General features: G+C 35.1%; 1 long non-coding RNA gene across 8 annotated transcripts in view; it reads left to right on the forward strand.

Annotated features, from left to right (window-relative positions):
• LOC110598691 (uncharacterized) overlaps positions 1-18,353 on the forward strand; it is a 216,535-nt gene that overhangs the window by 45,563 nt on the left and 152,619 nt on the right. For 6 of the 8 annotated variants that reach the window (XR_013430835.1, XR_013430837.1, XR_013430838.1 and 3 more), the window contains one exon: positions 14,914-15,066. The exons of the other annotated variants lie outside the window; for them this stretch is intronic. This is a non-coding gene — a long non-coding RNA (uncharacterized LOC110598691). The remainder of the gene's footprint in view (positions 1-14,913; positions 15,067-18,353) is intronic. 8 annotated transcript variants of the gene reach the window in all.

Here is an 18,353-nt window from a genome sequence, read left to right on the forward strand (position 1 = left end):
TCTGCTGTGGGAGAAGGCTGGCAGAGGAATGGAGTGTTGGGGAAGCCAGGAGGCTGCTGAGTCCTGGGAGGCTCAGTGATTGGGGCACTTTACTATTTTTTTTTTAAATGAAATGTTATATGTTTAGAATTTATCCCTCAAAGGGAGATGTTGAGATGTATACGTTCAGGTTGTTCATTTTCCTGGTGGGGTTGTATTCAACTTTATGTATAGAACACAGTAATTTATTTATTCCTTTTTAAATATATTTTATCTTGTAGTAATGTATGTCTTGATCAGGTCTTCTTGAATTTGTTTGCTATGTTCCTCTTCAATATATAGCTGGAAATTAAATTGCTGAAACATCAGGTGTGCCTACTTTCAACGTTAGTCTTGTTTGCCAAATTATTGTATCCATTTAAATTTCCACCAACAATTTGTGAATGTTTTTTATTTCTTGACAGTTACAACAAGTATAACCACCACTTGGTATCTCTAGATTTAAAATTTTTAACTAGTCTGGTGATATGCTCTGATGTGAACTGCTTCTCATTTTGATTAGCATTTTTTTCTGAATATAAGTGAAATTTGGCAGTATTTAATATGCTTATGCTCCATTAGGGTTTCAACTTTCATGAATTTGACCATTAAACTTTTTGTTTCCAACTGTTTTGTAGAAGTTCTTTACATAGTCTCAATACTAGCAAGATGTTGGTTACATGTGTCGGATGCACAGTTCTAAGTGATGACTTGTCTTTTAACTTTGTTAGCGATATCTTTGGCTCATGGAAGTCTTATAACTTTAACATTATTGCATTTATCATTTTATTCTTTTTGATAGTGGGTACACTTGCTGTTGTGTTAAAGATATTGTGATAGGATACCCAAAGCACAGTCAACAGAAGCAAAAGTAAACAAGGAGAACTGCATGAAACCACAGTAAAGGAAATAATCCATAAAATGTAAAGGTGACCTTCAGAATGGGAGAAAATATCTGCAATCCCTATACCCAAAATATAAAAGGAACTTATATAACTAAATAACAAAAAAAGCAAATAACTGAATTGTAAAAGGGCAAAGGACTTTGCGAATAGACTTTCTCAAAGAAGACATACAAATGGCCAATAGGTGTATGAAAAAATTCTCCAAACCACTAATGACCAAAGAAATGCAAGTCAAAATCCCAATGAGATATCACCTGACATGCGTTAAGATGACTGTTAACAAAAAGAGATATCAGGATTGGTGAGGATGTAGGGAAAAGAGAACGCTTGTGGGCATGGGCTGTGGATCACAATGTAAACTGGTATGGCCATTATGGAAAACAGTATGGAGTCTCCTCAAAAACTTAAAGGTAGAACTGCCATATGATCCAGAAATCCCATTTTTATAAATATACCTGAAGAAAATGAAATTGATATGTTGAAGAGATATCCGGACTCCCAAGTTCAATGCAGCATTATTCACAATAGCCAAATGGTGGAAGCAACACAAATGTTCATCAGTGGGTGAATGGATAAAGAAAATATGGTACACACACAGAGAAAAATAATTCAGCCATAAAAAGAAGGAAGTCCTGACATTTTTGACAACATGGGTAAAACTTGAGAGAATTATGCTAAGTGAAATAAATCAGGCAGAAAAAGACAAATACTGCATGATTTCACTTATATGTAGAATGTAAAAAAGTCAAACTCAGAAACAAAAAAATTGAATTGTGGTTGCTAGGAGGTAGGGAGGTGGGAGAAACAGCAATGCTGGTCATGGTGTACAGAATTTCAATTATAAGATGAATAAGTTTTAGGCATATAACGAGCAGCATATAACGAGTGCTTAGGTAGTAATATTGGCTGGTAGCAGGGAGCAGTGGCACATGCTCATCTTCCCAGTGACTCAGGAAGATGAGGCAGGAGGATTGCAAGTTCAAAGGCAGCCTCAGCAACTTAGTGAGGCTCTGAGCAACTTAGTGAGAACCTGTCTCAACAAAACAAACAAACAAACAAACAAACAACCAAAACACCTGGTGGGGATACTGAGGATGTGGCTCAGTGGCTAAGCACCTCTGGGTTTAGTCCCCAGTATTCAAAACAAAACAGCAACAATAAAACTGGCTCATATACTTGGAATTTGCTAAGAAAGTAGATCTTAAACGTTCTCACCACAACAAAAAAGAAGGTAAATATGTGAGGTGATAAATGTGTTACCTGACTTGAGTGTGATAATTATTTCACAACCCTTGTGCATACCAAGGCATCATGTATAATATATATATATATATATATATATATAAAATTTTATTTGTCAATTACACCTCAATAAAGGTGGGGGGAAAAGATTCTCTAAATAATTTTACATTTCCACATTTATAATTCCTAGAATGCCTTTTTATCTGAGGACCATTTATTAAACCATTCACCTATTCCTTCTAGTTTTAAATTCCATTTCTGCTATCTAACAAGTTTCTATATTCATCCGGGTCTGTTTTGGTGCTTTCTCCTTGTTTCACCCATCTCTTTGTCTCTTCCTGTAAAATAACACATTGTTTCAATGGTGCTAGCTTCATAACACTTTTAGAGAGAGAGAGAGAATTTTTTTTAATATTTATTTTTTAGTTGTTGGCAGACAGAACATCTTTGTCTGTATGTGGTGCTGAGGATTGAACCCAGGGCCGCACACATGCCAGGCGAGTGCGCTACCGCTTGAGCCACATCCCCAGCCCAGTACTCTTTCTTTTAAAAATGGTTCTTGCTCAGTAATTGGGAATGGGGCTGTATCTTAGTGGTAGAGCACTTGCCTAGTCTGTGTGAGGCCCTGGGTTTGATATCCAGCGCCACAGAAGAATAAAAACAAAAATAAGTTGCACAAGATATAGAGCATTCTTTTTTCTACCCGCCCCTTACAATATGAATATTAGGAATGGATTGCCAAGTTCCATAAAAATAGTGTTGGAATTTTAGTAGGAATGGTTTTGGTTTCAAATGTGGGAAAGTCTGACATATTTAAGATAGTGAGTCTTCTCATTCATGAACATAATATGTATCTTCATTCATTTTTGTATTTTTACATACTTTGTAGTTTTTTTTCATAATTATGTTAAACATTTTCTTCATATGTTTGCTGGTGTATACAGCTACTATGAATGGCATTTACAAAATGATATTTTCTAATGTTGGATTCTACAAAAAGTACTAATTTTGTGTGTTGATCTTTATTGATTTTGAATCAGGCTTTTTGACAGTACACACACACCCTCACACACACACACATACACACTTTTTAAAATATTATCTTTATCTGAATTTAGTATTTAATTTAAAGTATTCCCATAACATAAATTGGATAGTATTGTTTTTTCCTGTTCACTGAAATAGGTTTTTGCTTCTTTATTTTTAGTAATATGAGGTAGTTTAGAATCTATAAAATTTGGGAGCTTGCTGTGTATTTAGGAAGGAGATTGTTTGGCTGGTAACATGCAATTTATACATTCTAGTTATGTGATTCAATATTAATAATTTATATTTCTCTTAAAAATTGTTGATGTCAATCATGTTTACAAATTTACTAGCATGAAGTCTTTCACATTTTCTTATGGTTGAAAAAGACTCTACTGCATTTACATTATCCTTACGTTAATTCCCAATTTTATTTTTTGAAATTATTTTTGTTTATTTATAATTTATATGCAGCAAAATCTTCCACTTTTGGTGTTTTTTTTGTTTTTGTTTGTTTGTTTTGTTTTGTTTTGTACTGGGAATTGAACCCAGGGGCGATTAACTACTGAGCCACATCCAGAGTCCTTTTGATTTTTAAATTTTGACATGGTCTCACTAAGTTGCTTAGGGCCTCGCTAAATTGCTGAGTTTGGCTTTGAACTTGCAATCCTCCTCCTCAGTCTCCTGAGTTTCTGGGATTACAGGTGTGTACTACTGGACCTGACTGGTTTTATGAGTTTTGATAAATGTACCCACTATCACATTCAAGATACGTAGTAGAGATTCAATAGCCCCACCTCACCCTGCCCCATCTTTCCTCATAATACCTTTTCCCTACCTTCACCTTCTGGCAACCATCCTTTTCAGAAATGACATATAAGTAGAATCTTACAGTATGTACTTCAGAAGGCATTACCACAGTATACTATATCTGAGGTTCATTCGTTCTGTATTTCTAATAGTTCACTTTTTTTTCCATTTGGTTGTGCAATGTTCACTGAATACACACCATGATCTGTGTATCCATTAACAGTTGAAAACATGCACTTTGTTTTCAGGTTTTTTTGTGATTATGAATCGAGTTGCTATAGATATTTGTGTTTGGGATTTCTTGTGGACATAAGTGTTCATTTCGCTAAGCCTGGGATTGCTGGTTCATATGACATGTTTAACTTTATAAGAAACTGCTAAATGTTTTTTTTTTTCACAGTATCTCTATCATTTTCATCTCCATTAGTGATATTTGAAAATTCCTTTAGAACTGAATCCCAGTAAGCAATTGGGACTATGAGCTTTTAAAAATAATTTTTATTTCTTTTAATAGGTATGTATAAGTACCTCCTTATGATTTTAATATGCATTTCCCTAAAGACCAATAATATCAAGTACCTTTAAATGTGTTCAAATGCTATCTGTATATGTCCTTAGGCAAAGTGTCTTTTCAGATCATTTGTTCACTTTGAATTGGGTTGTTTATTTTCCTCTTGTTGAGTTTTGAGATAGATTCTTTATCCACTTTGTCTTTTGTAAATAGGTGATGTGAAAATGTTTTCTACCAGTCTATGGCTTGTCACTTAATTTTATCAGCAATGTATTTCAGAGAGTAAATTTTTTGATTTTCATGAAGTTCAGTTTTACTTTTTTATCTATTACAGATAAATTATAGTGATGCATATAAGAATTCATTTTCTAACTCAAAGTTAACAAAGATTTTCTTTTTTTCTAGAAGGTTTATATTTCCCCTCCTTCCCTCCCTCCCTTCCTTCCCTTCTTTCTTTTTTTCTGTTTCAAAATTATTTATTTATTAATTTTTGCATTACAATTCTTAATACACCCTGATACCACAATCTATGATTGTACATAAGGTATGTTGACACCAGATTCACATTTTCATACATGTATTTTGTATAACGTTGAGGGTCTCCTTTCACCATCTATGCTACTTCCCTTCTCCTTCCCTTTCTCTCCTGTTGAGGTTTTTAGCCCTCGTTCCCTCCTGACCTGCAGGAGAGATGGGGAGAGCACACGCCAGGGAGACCAGTCAAAGCAGGATCTCAGTTTATTGAGAAAACACACACAGCTAATATAATGTACAGGAGCCAATCAGGATAAAGGTCAGCAGGGTAGGGCGAGTTCACATGTACACTCATCCTACAGGCCATAATGGGAGACGTGAGCTGTCTACGAGGGCTGAAGGGTTCTGAGCCTATCCTAGAGGTGGTCCGATTCTTCATCAGACGCACGGCAACACCTTCTGGCTGATCGCCAGGCGCTATCTTAGCCACATGTGGCCCCAGGACTGGGAAGTGGGTAGCAGCCAGCAAGTTAGGTTTCCTCTTTTCTGATGCAACATGTCCCACATGTTACATCATGCCCTATACCCTCTCACCTCTATTCCCTATCTAGAGATAATCTTCCTCCCTTGCTCTCCCTCCCAACCCATTTTGAGTCATCCCCCTTATAGCAGAGAAGACACTTGGCATTTGTTTTATTGGGATTGGCTAACTTCACTTAGCATAATCTTCTCCAATGCCATCCTTTTCCCTGCAAATGCCATGATCTTATTCTTTTTTATTGCTGAGTATTATTCCATTGTGTATAAATGTCACATTTTTTTATCCATTAATCCACTGAAGGGCATCTAGGTTGGTTCCACAGTTTAGCTATTGTGAATTGTGCTGCTATAAACATTGATGTGGCTGTGTCCCTGTAGTATGCTGTTTTTAGGTCCTTTGGGTATAGTCTGCGAAGAGGAATAGCTGGGTCAAATAGTGGTTCCATTTCCAGTTTTCCAAGGAATCAATCTCCATACTGCTTTCCAAATTAGATGTACCAATTTGCAGTCCCACCAGCAGTGTATGAATGTACCTTTTCCCCTGCATCCTCGCCAACACTTGTTTTGTTTGTCTTCATAATAGCTGCCATTCTGACTGGAGTAAGATGGTATCTTAGAGTGGTTTTAATTGCATTTATTTCTCTGATTGCTAGAGATGATGAGCATTTTTTCATGTATTTGTTGATTGATTGTATATCCTCTTCTGAGAAGTGTCTGTTCAGGTCCTTGGCCCATTTATTGATTGGATTATTTGTTTTTTTGGTGCTTATCTTGTTGAGCTCTTTGTATACCCTAGAGATTAGAGCTCTATCTGATGTATGAGGAGTAAAAATTTGTTCCCAGGATGTAGGCTCCCTATTCACCTCACATATTATTTCTTTTGCTGAGAAAAACTTTTTAGTTTGAATCCATCCTATTTGTTGATTCTTGGTTTTAATTCTTGTGCTATAGGTGTCTTATTGAGGAAGTTGGGGCCAAGCCCCACGTGATGGAGATTAGGGCCTACTTTTTCTTCTATTAGACGTAGAGTCTCTGGTTTAATCCCTAGATCCTTGATCCATTTTGAGTTAACTTTTGTGCATGGTGAGAGATAGGGATTCAATTTCATTTTGTTGCATATGGATTTCCAGTTCACCCAGCATCATTTGTTGAAGATGCTATCCTTTCTCTAGTGCATACTTTGGGCACCTTTGTCTAATATAAGGTAGTTGTAATTTTTGTGGGTTAGTCTCTGTGTCCTCTATTCTGTACCATTGTTCTCCAGCCTGTTTTGGTGCCAGTACCATGCTGTTTTTGTTACTATTGCTCTGTAGTATAGTTTAAGCTCTGGTATAGCGATACCACCTATTTTACTCTTCCTACTTAGAATTGCTTTAGCTATCCTGGGTCTCTTATTTTTCCAGATGAATTTCATGATTGCTTTTTCTATTTCTGTGCGGAATGCCATTGGGATTTTGATCACAATTGCATTGAACCTGCATAGTGCTTTTGGTAGTATGGGTCATTTTAATAATATTAATTCTGCCTATCCATGAGCAAGATAGATCTTTCCATCTTCTAAGGTCTTACTCTATTTCTCTCTTTAGGGTAATATAGTTTTCATTGTAAGATCTTTCACCTCTTTTGTTAGGTTGATTCCCAAGTATTTTATTTATTTATTTATTTTTTTGAGGATATTGTGAATGGGGTAGTTTTCCTCATTTCTTTTCAGAGGATTTGTCACTGATATACAGAAATGCCTTTGATTTATGGGTGTTGACTTTATATCCTGCCACTTTGCTGAATTCATTTACTAGTTCTAGAAGTTTCTTGGTAGAGTTTTTTTGGGTCTTATAGGTATAGAATCATATCTTCAGCAAATAGTGCTAGTTTAAGTTCTTCTTTTCCTATAGTTATTCCTTTAATTTTTTCATCTGTCTAATTGCTCTGGCCAATGTTTCAAGAACTATGTTGAATAGAAGTGGTGAGAGAGGGCATCCCTGTCTTGTTCCAGATTTTAGAGGGAATGCCTTCAGTTTTTCTCCATTTAGAATGATGCTGGCCTGAGGCTTACCATAGATAGCTTTTGCAATGTTGAGCTAAGTTCCTTGTATCCCTGGTTTTTCTAGTGTTTTGAACATAAAGGGGTGCTGTATTTTGTCAAATGCTTTTTCTGCATCTATTGAGATGATCTTATGGTTTTTATCTTTAAGTCTATCGATGTGATGAATTAGATTTATTGATTTCCGTATATTGAACCAACCTTGCATCCCAGGGATGAATCCCACTTGATCATGGTGCACGATCTTTTTGATGTTTTTGTAACCAATTTGCCAGAATTTTATTGAGGATTTTTGCATCTATATTCATTAGAGATATTTGTCTGAAATTTTCTTTCTTTGGGGTGTCTTTGTCTGGTATTGGAATCAGGGTAATGATGGCTTTGAAGAATGAATTTGGAAGTACTCCCTCTTTTTCTATTTCCTGAAATAGATTGTAGATTATTGGAATTAGTTCTTCTTTAAAGGTCTTGTAAAACTCGGCTGTTTATCTGTCTGATTCTGGGCTTTTCTTGGTTGGTAATCTTTTGATGGCTTCTTCTATTTCCTCACTTGATATTGGTCTGTTTAAATAGTGTATATCTTCTGACTTAATCTGAGCAGATCATATGACTTAAGGAATTTATCGAAGCCTTCACTTTTTTCTATTTTATTAGAGTATAAGGTTTCAAAATAATTTCTAGTTATCTTCTGTATTTCTGCAGTGTCTGTTCTGATATTGCCTTTTTCATCCGGTGTGCTAGTAATTTGGGTTCTCTCTTTTCTCTTCATTAGTATGGCTAAGGGTCTGTCAATCTTATTTATTTTTTCAAAGAACCAACTTTTAGTTTTGTCAATTTTTTCTTTTGTTTTGATTCCATTGATTTCATCTCTAATTTTAATCATTTCTTGCCTTCTACTGCATTTGCTGATGATTTGTTCTTATTTTTCTAGGGCTTTGAGATGTAGTGTGAGGTCATTTATTTGTTGACTTTTTCTTCTTTTAAGGAATGAACTCCATGAAATGAATTTCCTCTTAGTACTGCTTTCATAGTTTTCCAGAGATTTTGATATGTTGTGTCTGAGTTTTCATTTACCTCTAAGAATTTTTAAATTTCCTTCTTGATGTCTTCTGTAACCCATTGTTCATTCAGTAGCATATTGTTCATTCTCCATGTTTTGTAGGATTTTTCCTTATTTTATCATTGAGTTCCAATTTCCTTCCATTATGATCAGATAAAATGCATGGTAGTATCTCTACATCTTTGTAATCACTAAGAGTTGCCCTGTGACATAATATATGGTCTATTTTTGAGAAGGATCCAGGTGCTGCTGAGATAAAAGTGTATCTGCTTGATGCTGGTTGATATATTCTATATATGTCAATTAAGCCTAAGTTATTAATTGTGTTATTGATTTCCATAGTTTTTTTATTCAACTTTTGTTTGGAAGATCTGTCCAGTGGTGAGAGAGATGTGTTAAAATCACCCATGATTATTGTGTTGTGGTCTATTTGACTCTTGAACTTGAGAAGAGTTTGTTTGATGAACATAGCTGCACCATTGTTTGGGGCATATATATTAATGATTGTTATGTCTTTTGGTGAATGGTTCCCTTTAGCAGTATGTATTATCCTTCTTTATCCCTTTTGATTAACTTTGGCTTGAAGTCTATTTTATTTGATATGAGTATGGACACTCCTGCTTGCTTCCGAGGTCCATGTGAGTGGTATGATTTTTCCCAAACTTTCACCTTCAATCTGTGTATGTCTTTTCCTATCAGATGAGTCTCCTATAGGCAGCATATTGTTGTATCTTTTTTTTTTAATCCAGTCTACTAGCCTATGTCTTTTGATTGGTGAGTTTAAGCCATTAACATTTAGGGTTGCTATTGAGATATGGTTTGTATTTCCAGTCATATTTGTTTATTTATGTTGATTTGTTTTTCCTCTTTGATTAGTTTTTCCTTTACTGTACTACCTCCCACTGTTGGTTTTCATTGTTTTTTTTTTTTCATTTCCTCCTTGTGTAATGTTTTGCCAAGAATGTTTTGAAGTGCCAGTTTTCTAGTTGCAAATTCTTTTAGCTTTTATTTATTGTGGAAGGTTTTTATTTCATCTTCAAACCTGAAGCTTAATTTTGCTGGATACAGATTCTTGGTTGAAACCCATTATCTTTCAGTGTTTGAAATATGTTGTTCCAGGATCTTCTAGCTTTCAGAGTTTGTGTTGAAAGATCAGCCATTAACCTAATTGTTTTACCCCAAATGTAGTCTGCTTTCTTTCTCTTGTGGCTTTTAAAATTCTCTCCTTGTTCTGTATGCTGGGCATCTTCATTATAATGTGTCTTGGTATGGGTCTCTTGTGATTTTGCACATTCAGCATCCTGTAGGCTTCTAGAATTTTGATTTCTGTATCATTCTTCATGTCTGGAAGGTTTTCTAATTGTATTTCATTGAACAGATTGCTTATTCGTTTGGTTTGGACCTCCATACCTTCCTGTATCCCAATACTCTTAAATTTGGTCTCTTTATGCCATCCCATATTTCTTGGATGTTCTGTTTGTGGTTTCTTATAAGTCTCGGTGTGCTGTCTACACTCTTTTCGAGATGATATACTTTGTCTTCATTGTCTGATGTTCTATCTTCTAAGTGGTCTACTCTGCTGGTGACACTCTCATTGAGTTTTTAATTTGGTTTATTATTTCCTTCATTTCCAGGATTTCTGTTTATTTATTTATTTTTTTGTATACCTCTATCTCCCTGTAGAGTTGATCTTTTGCTTCTTGGATTTGTTTATGTAATTAATTGTCAAAGTGATCTTTCATTGTCTGCATTTGGTGTCTAATGTCTTGCTTGAGACTCCAGATCATCTGAACCATGTATATCCTGAAATCTTTATCTGACATTCCTTCTGCTGTAGATGTTACCTCTTCTAGTGTTGAATTGTCCTGCATTGTTTGTGGTCCTTTCTTTTCTTGTCTTTTCATGCTGCTAACGTTTCTTTCCAGCTCTGTGTGATTGTTATGTTAATGTTTTCCCCCTATATATTTATATTGCTCTTGTATAGTTCCAAAAAAAATTTCTCTTTTGTGGAGAAAGACAATATTAACAGGTCCCAATATCAATAATACATCATCTATGAGCAAGTTTTCATTATTAATACATTTATAGTTAGACTCTATGTCTACAGATGTTGGTTTCAATTATTATTTAGAACATAGTCATTAGTTTCATAAAAGGCATACCATTTCTGGTGGTGTATAGAGAACTGAGGGTCAGGTATAGGACATTATGTTAAGGGGGAATGGAGATAGGGTATGGGGTTAATCTAACTTAGCAACTTCGGAGGAGAACTCTAATGAATAGACAGGAGGTAATTTATGTAAGAATGCATAAATTCAAACTCCTCCCTGTATTTAGAAAATTACACTAAGAATAAATAGTAAAAGTTAGGAGGTTGAAAGTGGGATAGAGGGAGGAAGAAAAAAGAAAAAGAAAAAAGATAACAAGGAAAGAAAGAAACAAAAGAGAGGGGGAGAAAGAAAATTAAAAAAAGGGGGGGGAGGTGGGGCATATGCAATTCCTCTATATATTATACTATTCTGGTGATTCAGTTCTTAAAGTCCTTTTTCATGCAAAGTTCTTGGCTTCAGATATGTTGAGATTGTGAGGACCAGAGGGGGAAGTGTAGAGGAGAATGGATGAGAAGAGCAAGAAAAGAAAAGTAAGAAAGAAAAAAAGTCTCTCAGAACTTTGTTTCCTTTTCTTGCAGTAGATGGAGTTGTCTATTCCTAGCTTGAGTCTCTGTGCTAAAGGTGGTAGAGGTAGCCAGTGTGAGAGGGCTGGAGCTTCCCTACTCTTAGTCTCTGAGTTTGAAACCAGGTGTCTGTACAGTTGCTGTTCCGTGTTGATAGCTACACCCCCCAAAAGCTTGTGAGAAAAATTTTGAGTTATCCCAGCTGTGGGTGGGGGAGTTGGAAACTGGGTACCTGATCAGCCGCAGAACTGCTCTGATAGCCATGCCCACGGATAGATGGCGGGTAAGGTTTTCCAAGATGGATCCCGTCTGTTTCCCATGTAGGATGTTTGGTGAGGTGAGGGGTGCTGTATCCAGGGCTCGGTCTGGTGACCCACAAGCAAAGCCTCTGCATTCTGTGCTGCCTTTGTCTGTGCCGAGAGCCACGCCCCTTCTTCCTTTCTTTACTGCTGATTGAACTCAGGGGCGCTTGACTCCTGAGCCACATCCCAGCCCTCTTTTGTATTTTGTTTAGAAACAGGGTCTTACTGAGTTGCTTAGTGCCTTGCCATTGCTGAGGCTGGCTCTGAACTCCTACCTCAGCCTCCTGAGACGCTGGGATTACAGGCATAGGCCATTGCTCCCGGCTCACATTTATTTCTATAATACATTTTGAGTTAATATTTGCATAAGGTGTAAGGTATGGATGGATATTTTTTTCTTTTGTTAATCCAATAATATGGTCACTATTTGTTGAAAACATTGCTTTTCTCTTCAGAAAGTTGGGCATTATTGTAAAAAATAGTCTGGGTCTGTTATGGTTTGGTTGTGAGGTGTCCCCAAGAAGCTTGTGTGAGACAATGCAAAAAGATTCAGAGAAGAAATGGGTTATGAAAGCCATGAGCTAATCAGTGAATCAATCACCTGATGAGATTGAGTGGGGTGTCGTTAGAGGGGGTGGGGCATTGTGGGTGTGGCTTTAAGGTACATATTTGTATCTGGCAAGTGGAGTCAGTCTGTCTGTTTGTCTTTCTCTACCACCCCCTCCACCTGATCATCATGTGAGCCATTTTCCTCTGTCACATTTTTCCACCCTGATGTTCAGCCTTGCCTTGAGCCTTGGGAATGGAGCCTGCTGTCTATGGACTAAGACCTCTGAAACTGTGAGCCTCCAAATAAACTTTTTCTCCTTTTCATTTGTGCTGGTGGGGTCTTTTAGTCACAATGGAGAACATGCTGACTAAATCAGGTCTATTTCTAGACTCTGTTTTTTTCCCATAGATTCCTATGTCTATCTTACCACCAATATCACACTGTCTTGATTACTGTATCTTTATGGTAAGTATTAAAATTAGTAAGGAATCAATAATGGCATCTATCTACACATGAGTTAATAAAGAAAATGTGGTGTACATACACAATGGAATGTGATTATTCATAAAGAATAATATTCTGTCATTTGTAGCAACATGGATGGAATTGGAGGACATTGTGTTAAGTGTCATAAGTCAGGAATAGGAAGACAAGTACCACACATTCTCAATTATATATAGGAGCTAAAAAGCTGATATCAAAGAAGTGGAGAACAGAATAGTAGTTACCAGACTTTGGAAAGAGTATGGGGCCAGGAGAGATGGAGAGAGGATGGTTAATGGATATTAATGGTACATTTGGATAGGAGGAATAACTGATAATGCTGTGTGTAGCAGAATATTGACAACTATTGATTGAATATTTCCAAATAGCTAGAGGGAGGATTTGGAATGTTACCAACAGAAATAAATGTCCTATCTGAGGTGATAATATGTCAGTTACCCTGATCTGATTATTACATATTATATATATATATGTATCAAAATGTCACACTGTTTCCCATAAATATGTACAATTACTATGTTTCAATTAAAAATATATTTATGAACTCTAGGAAAATATCGAATAGTAAGAGTCTTCCAATTTTGTCCTTATATTTTATTTTATGTTTTGGTACCAGAGATTGAACTCAGGGACACTCAACCACTGAGCCACATCCTCAGCTTTATTTTGTATTTTATTTAGAGACAGGGTCTCACTGAATTTCTTAGTTCCTTGCTTTTGCTGAGGCTGGCTTTGAACTCACAATCCTCCTGCCTCAGCCTCCTGAGCTGCTGGGATTACAGGCATGTACCACTAACATCAGGATGTCCTTATATATATTTTTTTTAAAAAAAATTGTCTTCTATGTCCTTTGCCTTTCCAAGTAAACTTTAGACATAGTTTGTTGATGTCTGCAAAAATTTCTGCTAAGATTTTGTAATTGAGTTGTTGTAATTGAGTTGACTCTATAGACAGTTTTAGGAAGAATTGAGAGCAATGCTGAATATCCAATCCATGAACACAAATTTATCCCTCTATTTAGTTAGGTCTTTTATTCTCTTTTATCAATGTTTTGTGGTTTTCAGGCTATAGGTCCTGTATGTACTTTGTCAGATTTATACATGTTTCTATTCTTTCTTTTTTGATAAATAGTGTATAAACATTTTGAAAATACATTTTTCATTTCTAGTATATAGAAATACAATTTATTGGGGACTGGGGCTGTGGCTTAGCAGTAGTGCACTTGCCTGGCATGTGTGAGAGACTGGGTTCTATTCTCAGCACCACATATAAATAAATAAAATAAAGGTCTATCAACGATTAAAAATAAAACCAAAAAATTTTTTAAAAAGAAATATTTTTTATATTGACCTTATAACCTGTAACCCTATTAAACTCATTTATTAGTTTTTTAATAGTTGAATTTCATAGGGTTAAAGAAATCCCCTTAAATTCTCAGTCTTCTGAAAAATTTTAAAAATCATAAGGGTTGACTTTCGTTGAATGCTTCTTTTGTATCTGTGAAGATGATCACTTGGTTTTTCTTCTTTTGTTTGTTAATACTGTGATTTACACTGATTGCAAAACTGAACTAACTTTGCATTCCAGGGATATACTTTATGTGATCATGACATATCATTCTTTCTAAATATTATTGAAATTGATTTGCTAATATTTTTGAGGATTTTAGTGCTTAGGAGAAATATTGGTCTACAGTTTTTTAAGTTATTAATTTATCAGATTTTTGAATCAAGGCCTTATGAAATGAGTTGGGAAATATTATTTCCTTTTCTATAATGTGTAATATATTTGGTAGAGTTGTTACTATTTGTCCCTTAAGTGTTTGCTCAACTTATAGTTGTGCTTTTGAAAAATATCTAAATTGATAATCTGTCTTTTACTTGGTATGCTAGACCATTTACACTGAATACAGTTATGGATATATTTGGATTTAGGTCTATATGATCTGGTGACTTCTCTACTTTTTCCTCGTCCTCCTTTTCCGCCATCTTTTGGATTTGAGGAAGTTATATTTCTTTTGAAATAATCTATTGCCTTCGCCTTCGCCTTCACCTTCTCCTCCTCCTCCTCCTCCTCCTCCTCCTCTCCTTCTCCTTCTTCTTCTTCGTGCTTGCTCTGGAATTGTTAGCTTCTCAAAACCCTCAGGTAGTTGCTTTTTGTATTTTGTTCAGAAATGGGTGGGTGAGATAGGCTATCTTGGCTACTGTTCTTCTGTTTGTATAGAGATCTATTTACTTAACTGTTCTGTTCCAACAGGTGACTTTTGGATTCTTCTAGTCACTATCAGAAGACTTTGCATTCTATGGGTCAACTCAGCATACCTCCCATACACCTTCTGTTGACTTTGCTTTAAAGATTTATACTTGAAATCTTCCAAGAACTGCTGTTGGGCCTTGGAGCTACCTGTTGGTATGTAGAGCTGGAAGTGCTTGGGGGTCTACATCCTTGCTATCCTCAGGCAGCCTGTAGCCAATAACTGTCTAGTTGGAAGTACCTCTCTGCCATTTGCCCTTAGAAAGAACAACTCTTCTGTCTTTATTGTATATCTCTATTTCCATAATGTCCCCCCACTTTGGGAGTACTTATTTAACAAGTGACTCATATTCTAGTCCTTAATTAAGATTATTTTTCTCCTTTTCCATATTTGAGTTTAACCTTCTTGAGTTTATGACATTTATTTTCATATCTTCTATTTTTATGTAAATGTATTTATGTAGAACTCTATTGAATTTATCCCCCTGCTCAGGCTGTGTAGAATTCTTGTTTACATTTAGCCATACATATTTTAGTGTTTTTTTTTGGTGATTTGCACTTTCGACTAATTTTGGAATCTCATTTCAAAATGTCCTATATTTTTCTCTTTTAATAGTTAGCTTTTAATTGCATTTAGGTCCAAAAATAATATTTATTGATATTTGATTTTTGAAACTTGTTGTGACTTCTGTTGTGATCTACGGTATAGTTGGTTATTTGTAAATCTTCCTTATTTTATTGAAAATAATGCACACTCTCTGTTGACTGCATTATTCTCTCTATATATCTATTAGATCAAGATTGCTGCAATATTCTACAGATTTCTGTGTCATAAGTAATTTTGTTTTTTTCTGCAGGAGCAGTTTCTAATACAGTGAGTTAGGATCTCCCGTTCTGATTAGAGATTTATCAGTTTCTTCTTGTAATTCGGTCAGTTTTGCTTTGTGTATTTTTGAGGCTGTGTTTCTGTGAGGTACATAAAATTCATGACTGTTATATCTGCTCAGTGAGTCTTTTCCTTTTATAACTACATAGAGTTCTTTATCTCCATAAATGCTTTTGGCCTTAAGTTTGATTTTTATCTGCTACTAAAATTGCTGTCCTGTTCTGTTTCTGTGTGTAGCTGTCTTGTGCTGTTGCGATTGTTGTGCCAGCAATATTCTTTTTCATTCCTCTATTTTCAGGCTTTCTGGATTGTTTGTATCAGTCTGTCTTCTTAATCTAATGATTTGTAGCAAGCAGCAAATCATTAGATTAAGAAGAATCCAATCTGTGAGATTCCATGTTCTAATTTGCTACTTAAACCTGTTTACATTTATTATGAATATGAAATATTTACAATATGAAATTCATTCTATATGAGATAATATGAGAAACTTGAACTTTTTTATTGTCTTCTTTTATATGTTTACTGGCTTTCCTTTTCTCTCTTCAACTTCCTTTTTGTTTTATATTTGATTATTAGAGCTTTTTGTGATGCTCCTCTGTCAATTTGGAAACTGGAGATTTTATTTCTACTTTTATATGATTATCCTGATTTTTCTTCATGTATTTTTGAATATTGTATTACATAAAATTACAACAAAGCCCCCAAATCATCAGAATTCTCACCACCAGAAATTAATCACTTGATAGTTTCACATTTGCTTCCGGAAAATCATTCTACTGTTTTTATAGAAATCAAACATGCCTGTTATAAAGGATTCAAACAAAGCACAATATTTAATTTAGAAAGGTTTTAAAAAAACCTCATAAGTCCCATTTCCTTAAGGAAACATATTCTAGACATTTTCTATACATCTATATAAGGTAATATAGATATTTATAGATATTTCCCTTTTAAAAATGTAACCATAAATGCAGAAAAATAATATATGTATATTACTTCAAAATATAAAGTATTATATTTAATTTTATTAGAAAATTAGTACAAGAAATTAAATTTTCTAGAAATTAATAGAAGAACATGGAACTGAACTTCAATTTTTTTTAATATATAAAATAATATTTCCTAGAAGACTCCTTAACAATAAAAAGATTATGAATAATATCAGGGGTTTAGAGTCATTTTAGAAAAACTACTTCAAGTGTCATTCGTTTAAAAGTTTCAAATTCAGCCTATTGACTTCTTTTTTGAAAGGTGACTGGTGGACGCCTGGTCTTTTCCCTTGAGAGCTGTTACTTACAGTAACACTTTACCTTGTTCAGGTCAGTTAATTTCATGCTTAGTTCTGTAATCATAGTTCCTCTAGTTACATAGTGTTTATCTTCATTGAAATAAATTCTCAGCTCATTTCTAACTCTTTTACTCAATTCTTCAGTTTATGTTTATTATTATCTTGATTGTTCATCTGGTTAATTGGCTGGATTTAATTGTGAACAATCTTCTTTCCCCATCCCCCGGAGAAGAGGCCCCTGTGTTCTATTTCTGGATGTATTTAATGATGGCAGAACGGATGCATCTTGCCTCCATGCATGAATGACCTGAGCTTGGTCTTTGCTCACTTTTTTCTTTCCCTCTGAACACTAAGACGTTAACATTTTTTGTCTGACTCTGCATATTACTGTAGAGAAGTCAGAACCTGCCTCAAATTTCCTGTCATGTGTGATTTGAGATTTCTGCTTCGATATGTAAAAATTTCTCTTAACTTTGAAGTTTAATAACTTAATTGCATGGTAAATGTCTTGTATTGAGATTTCAGTATCAAATTTTCCTGAAACACTTTGAACTTCTTTGTGTTGCTTTTTTTTGCCGGGGGTGGGGGGGTTCAGGTTCATTCATTGTTTTTTTCAATACAGGGAAAATTTCTTGCATTATATCTTTGAATACATATTTTATTCCATTTATTGGGTTTTCTTCTTGGGAACACCAGTTGTTCTTAAGATAAACTGTCTTTGTCTTTTTTTATAGTCAGTCTCTAATGGTTTTTAGTTTCTTTTTTTACATGTATTTATTTTTATTATGTCCATTATATACTGTATAATTTTATCTATGTCGGTAATTAGATTATCTATAGCATCTATTCTGTTTCTCTATAATAATGCTATTTGAGATCTAATTTTGTTTCCCAAGGTTTTTAATCTTTTTTTGCCATCTCATTCTGTGCTTTTATCATTTCATCTTTGAATTTTAATTATCCTGAATTCATGTTTCTATTAAATTTTTCTCTCATTTTAAGCAATTATGGTGATTTTCTTGTGTTTCTTGAGTAATGTCTTTGTCAGTTTGGATTCTTTGTCTCTGTGCTGTTGTGTTCCCTTCTCTCTTCTTTCTCTTTGGTGCTTTCCTGGTTTCCTTATGGACACATTTCATCTTGCTCACCTGTGGCAGCTCTGTTTGTGTACCCCTTTCTGCTCTCACCATTATACCTGGAGCCTCGTGGTGAGTCCTCTTAGCCACGGTGTGATGGCTGCACTGTTTGCCTTCATCTGCTGTGTCAGGG

The sequence above is a fragment of the Ictidomys tridecemlineatus genome, chromosome 15 (assembly GCF_052094955.1).
Source record: "Ictidomys tridecemlineatus isolate mIctTri1 chromosome 15, mIctTri1.hap1, whole genome shotgun sequence".
NCBI lineage: Eukaryota > Metazoa > Chordata > Mammalia > Rodentia > Sciuridae > Ictidomys > Ictidomys tridecemlineatus.